Genomic DNA, 6,130 nt, shown 5'->3' with positions numbered 1-6,130 from the left:
TAAGTTGACCATCTCTGGTAAGTCAAATTTGAAGCTGCTGTGCTTCACTGGGCATGATTTCCTTCAGATTGGGTAACCAGTAGGTTTATGTCTTTGAGTATAGTTTGTACTCTGCAGTTGTCCAAGGCAAGTTGTCTTACTGAGATTGGCAGCGTGGATCATGCTTCTCTGGTCAATTTGGCTCTTGTGCCTGCCCATGGAGGAAGCAATAGCCCCATAGGTACTTCAGCTAATGCTGCAAGGATGATAGTATTTCTAAGAACTTATCTTCATATGCAAAAACCAGCCTAACTGATGTTGACTTCCTCTGAAGATTTGCCTTCAGTTGTCTGAAGCCGTATTGGGTCCCTTAAAATGGCATATTTTGGCTAACAAGTCTCATGAATTCCTTAAATGTCTCAAAAGCAAATATGGCTATTTCTCAGTATGTAACCAGGCCTGCCCTGCACTTATGGCAATACATAACACCTCCAGCCAGTCAACTGATGTATTCTGACAGTAGCTTTGTGCTTTTTTTTTTTTTTTTTTTTTTTTTTTTTCAAATACCACAGAGACTGCACTGGTTAGATCTGTTCTCTTCCTTTGTGAAATAGCAGGATTTTGCCAACATTGTATAAAAGCTAGTAAACATTTCCAAGAGACAATTAATGAATTAATTAAAAACAGACATTTATGTCCCCCTCTCCCTTCCCTGCTTTTTTCTATGTCAGAAGTTCCCACCTAGTGAAGTTTTAAATCAGGTTGTAACACAGCAAACCTGGCTCCAGCTGGCTCACATTGGTCCTGTGCTTCCACGTGCATACAGTGAGGGTTTGCTAACACTAATGCACAATCCACACACGGCTTCCCCATGTCATGGCGCCCAAACTTGCAGCTTGCAGACTGGTCTTACAATATGTACAGCAGTGCCTTGAAACTGCTATGTCCTGTCAGTTTCAGCAGCCCCTGGTGAGCTCACTCTACTTACGATTAACTAGGGAGCCATTAAGGTTAAGCATGGAGAGCAAGAATTCTCCATCCTTTTGTCAGACATGAAACTGTTTTCTCCATTTTCCCTTTCTAGAGAAAAGGCCCTGGTCCCACAGTACCTGTTGTTGTTCTTTTAAAAGGAACGAGACACTGTCAGGCACAGCTTGAAATGAAACTGATACAGCACCAATAATGACGGGGCTATATTTGGAAAGATCTTTTACAGTTATTTTTGTCTGTGATCATTGCTTCTGGACAGCCTGCTAACAACTACTGAGCACACACATGCACACCCCCACATCCCCCTGAAGGTTCTGTTCTCCCTGCCAATGCAGAAGTAGCTCAGTGTGGGTCAGCAGAGGGAAAGGATGTGCATGCTGGGTTTCCTGCTCTGATTTCAAGCACTCATCTGTCTTTCCGTGTAGGATACATATGACACTTCTTTCCCTGAAGCCAGCCACCACATGCCTAAAAGACCGAGAACCGTTCTTTATTGTTTTTTAAGACATCCTGGTGTTACTGATTCTCACGTTTCTCAGGCTCCCTTATACACTCCTCCCCAAAGCCACAGTTTGAAGCCATATCGATCAGCTGGAGGATAGTTTCCTAGTCCCCAAAAGCAGTGAAAGCTCTTCCTGGCCAGGCATCATCAGCCAGGCCGCGAGGAGAACCCTGGCAGTGCTGCTCACCCGGCCTCAGGGAGGGCAGGCAGGCCTGAGGGGCAGAACAGTTTTGTATCCCTCTGGAAATCTAATTGCTGGGTAGGACATACCTTCTGCCTTCCCACATACAGCTTGTTGAGGTGAGCACTGCTACAATAGGAACATGACTCTTCAAAGCTATTCCGAGCAGCCTATTTGTAAGCAGAGTTAGCTAAGGAGCAGGGCTTGCAAAAGCACTGTGTGGGTGAGGTGCTAATTTATATTCAGATTTCTTAATGGCCCCTTAGGAGGGGGTGAGATTTCAGAGGCTCTGATATCTTATTTCTGGGGCCTCCTGAGGCTCCTCCTTGCCCTGACCTGGGCAGTCACTGGGAAGGTCTCTGTCCTGCTAGGGATCTTTGCAGCTGAGTGAGATGGGGAGAGCAGATCTCAGAATAAGAGATAAGGAACTGCAAAACTGACTTTAGGAGATCGGAATTTCACTCCAAATTGAACTTAATTGCAGGCTTATTTTAGATCTGAGGAACTATATTCTCACTGATTTTAGTTCTGGAGGAGGGGTAGTTACTGCTTGGAGATGGGTGCTGTAGGCTGGGGCACAGCGTACCTGCTTTGGGGACTCCAGCTGTGAAAGTATTCTTTGTTAGGCTGGGAGCTTCTTTCGACCAGGACTCGGGAGACTTTCTTTAGGGGTTTCAATGGTCTTTACTTGGTCACAGGTGGACTGAAAGGGAAGGGAGTAAGAAATGATCTAAGGGGTGAGCAAATCTGGGGATTCTGAATAGCTGGGCTGGAGACTCGGCTGCTGGTTTCTGTGCTGATTCCATGGGAGCTAAACCTTTGTTTCTCAAAAATGTCTCCTCTTTTGTGTATGTTCTTCTGTCTCTCTTCTTTTAGGAAGAGCACTTGCATTCCTCTGCTTAGCATGTTTTCAGTTTTAGTCTTTTTGTAGTATTTGCCAAATCACATAGTGCATCATTACACCTCTGAACACGCATCAACATCTTTCCTGCAGTTATAGCTCAGGAGGGAATCTTGTTTTCCATACCAGGGTACAGGGGACACAAAGCCTGTTAGACCCAAAGTGAATTTTTCAAAACAGTGATGAACTGAACAAGGGGAATTGAGAAGTGAAATGAGAATGAAAATGGGAACTCTCCAAACTCAAAGTACCACTTCCTATGAAAATTGTAACCAGTTGCTTTTAGCCGGTGCTTTTTGAGATTTGCACTCAAAACGTAGGGGGTTTTGCGGTGATTACAGCACTTCTCTCTCTTTTCTTAAGAAAAAGATGATAAAACCCACCTGGACACAGTGACAGAAAGTTTGCAGAAGTCTAAACACAGGATATAATTAGTGGAACCTGCTCTGCCTGGTCCAGCATGCAGAACAGCATTGCTGTGGCTGCGTAGTTTGTGTAGCTCAAAATGCAACTGCACTTGGCTTTTGTTTTGTAATGGTCAGTTAAACAAGGTGGAAGAGACTGGGGCTTCTGCTCAGCAGGGCCAATTCTGATCTGATCTTTCCATATTTCTTGCCTGTAAGTGGTTTCAAACAGAATGTGAAAGGTGACATTTCTATTACCATCTGTTAATGTATCTTAATGGTAGTGAAAGGATCCTAAGGCTGCTGTTTTCGATGTATCAATTTGGTTCTGCTCTGGTCAATGAGAATCCAGCTTCTGAGTTCAGAAGGAGAGCTGGATTCTGTCTCCTTATTTGTCTTGTCCCCAGATAGCTCAGCAGGATCTCTGTGATGATGTAAGCTTTGTTATGTCAGACTGCATAAACATACACTAAGCCATAAATCTGAAGTACTTAAAACCTTGCAATGCTAAGAAAGTAAACACAGTCTGCAGCTTTGCAAATGAGGGAGTCACTGTGTGAAAGAGGTGGTTGTAGAAGGCAAACTTGAGATCCAGAAGGGTCTGGTACCTTCACTGCTGGTGGGCAAGACTAGATAAGGAATTAGAACATATCCGAACCATTAAAGGATTGATTGATAGAGAGACAGATATATTTATATATATTAGTGCTGGTTCTTTTAATTCAGAGTGAATTCTTCCTAGAGCCTGTTGTGGAATACACGCATGACAGTGACCAGCCACACGCACATGAGGAGTCCAAGAATATTTTGCCACCTTTGTTCCACCTGGATCTAGGAAGGAGGTCTCTGGGAACTAGATGCTCCTCCCAGCAGGCCTCCGAGTGTTTGAAAGGAATTGTAAAAAGTTAAAGAAGCACCTGCTTTCCCCTGCAGTCACTCCTTTGGGCTGCTCTGAAAAGAACTTGGTAGTGTTTCTTCCTGTTACTGATTCATTCTTGTGTCAGGAACTGCTCCACTTCAGATGGGGAGTATGGAGGAATCGCTGTTAAGCCTGCAAGCAGATCCATTTAATGGACTGGGAGCTCTTACTCCGTGCTTCTGTGCTATAAATCCTTGAAACCTGCTCCACTGGTGACAGATGGTCTGGTTCAGGATTAATGAAACCAAATATCTGTGCCACTGTATCAAACACAGCTGAGGAAACTGGCATCAGATCCTCAACCAGAGAAAAACGTCCATGCTACCCTACTTTCTCCCATGGAAATTTTGCTTAGGAAGGGAGGGGAAAAAAAGACTTGGCCATTTGTCTGGGATTTCTGGGCAGTGAGCAGCCTTCCCAGAGCAATCCTTTGCAGCAAGCTGCCTTCTCCCTGGAAGTGTGGACAAATGGCTATTGTAAACAGGACTGTCTGGAGCAGCAAGGGTGAGTGTCCTCCAGTGCTCTGCACCCCAGGGAGCTTGGGGTGCATTGTAACACCAGTCAGCTGTCATCAGCACAGTGGTACCTGGTTGGTTTGTGTTGGATGTGCTTGTCAGTGTGCATGTGGCAGTGTTTCAGGGTTCCCCAGATGGAAATGTTGTAGCTGGCCATGACAGCGCCTGTCTGCTTCAGTGGGGCTCTGGGTAGCTTCAGGGCTAGAGAGGTTCAGTAGGCTGCTGTCACAGAACCAGCGTGCATAGAGACAATGCATCTACACAGTAAACATACCCAGTAAATTAATATTTTTAATTGCTGTTACATACAGAAGAAATGAGGAAAAAATACATTCCAAAAAAAAGAATTAAAATAGTAAAATCAGCACAAAAATGTGTTAAGAAAAGATCCCAGATCAAGTGGCCGTACTGCACATGGTGACCTTTACAATCACGGTAAAGGAAATAAGTGCTGGAGACTTTCAGACGTGGCAAAAAGCTGACTCCCCCAGGGAGAGCAGCTGCTTCAGTCACATCTTTCAGTGCACTCTGTCTGGAATGTGTGAGAGAGGGGCCGGAGTGAGAGGCTTGCAGGGGTACAAGACATGGATTTAGTGCTCAGGACAGACCAGTGAGTGCTGCGGTCTCAGCCAGGCAGAACTACTGCTTAGCCAATGGCATTTGCTTTTTCTTTCCTTGGTGGTTGTTTTTTGTTTGGTTGTGTTTTTTTGTTTTTGTTTGTTTGTTTGTTTGTTTTGGTTGGCTTGTTGATTTGGTTCCATTGTTTTCAAATTCATTCTTTTAAAAAGGTTTCTGCTAGCCCGACCCTGCCCACACTGTAGGCCTGGAGCAAGGCTTCCAGGGTAAAGTAGGAGCAAGGTCTGGCCCAGCAGAAGCCTGCAAGAGAAAGGTCTAGATCCATGTGTTTGTACTGATTCAGCACCCTCACCCAACAGGCTGGATTTGGTTTCTTGATTTTCAGCTGTCAGGAAAAGATTTATTTTATTTCCTGTTGCTCTGTCTTTTAACTGATCCAAACAGGCCCAGGCGTTGCTCCCACTGCAATCTTGGCTGCTTGGCCCCTGCATCCCTCTGGTATGAGGCTGGCTGCAAGGGTCTGCAGTTGGCCTTGTGCTTCAGCCTTGCTGTTGAGCTCTCACACCACTCCAGTAGCTCATCCTACAGCAGCGTAGTGTCACCACGAAAACAATACAAGCCATAGAAATTTTGGCATTCCTGCCAACTGGCCACCTTTTTTCATTTGTGGTCTACCTAGAGTCATGTATTTTTATTCTTTACAATAAGAGCAAAAATAAAATAACATTAAGAAAATGTCCTCCAAACTAAGAAAACTAGAACCCATCATACATTTTAAAGAAACAATAAAAATTTGCATTGTGTTTGCTTCTGAGTTCATATTAAGATAAGATTTAACTGCAGCTGCTTCAGAATTATGGTCCATTTCACATGTACACAGCTCACGCTCCTTGGTGAGTAATTCCTTGCCTTCATTTGTGTTTGTACAGCAGCTAGTGGTACCAGAAACAAGTAGTTTGTAGCTGTGGTCCAGATTTGAAATCAGTGAACTGTGGCATTTTTATAGTCATCGAGAACATGGTGATGGCTTAGAGCTGTATTTCTAGATCTACTTTTGTTCTGAACCCTCGGACTGATGGTACAAGCACTTCTTTCACTGCAGAACCTGCTGCTACTTTGATTCAGGTGAAAAGGAAATAATTAAAATAATTCAAGAAGGATGT

Source organism: Aythya marila, assembly GCF_965140915.1.
Source record: "Aythya marila genome assembly, chromosome: 5".
NCBI classification, from domain to species: Eukaryota; Metazoa; Chordata; class Aves; order Anseriformes; family Anatidae; genus Aythya; species Aythya marila.
The sequence above is the reverse complement of the archived record's forward strand: the minus strand, read 5'-3'. Positions refer to the sequence as shown.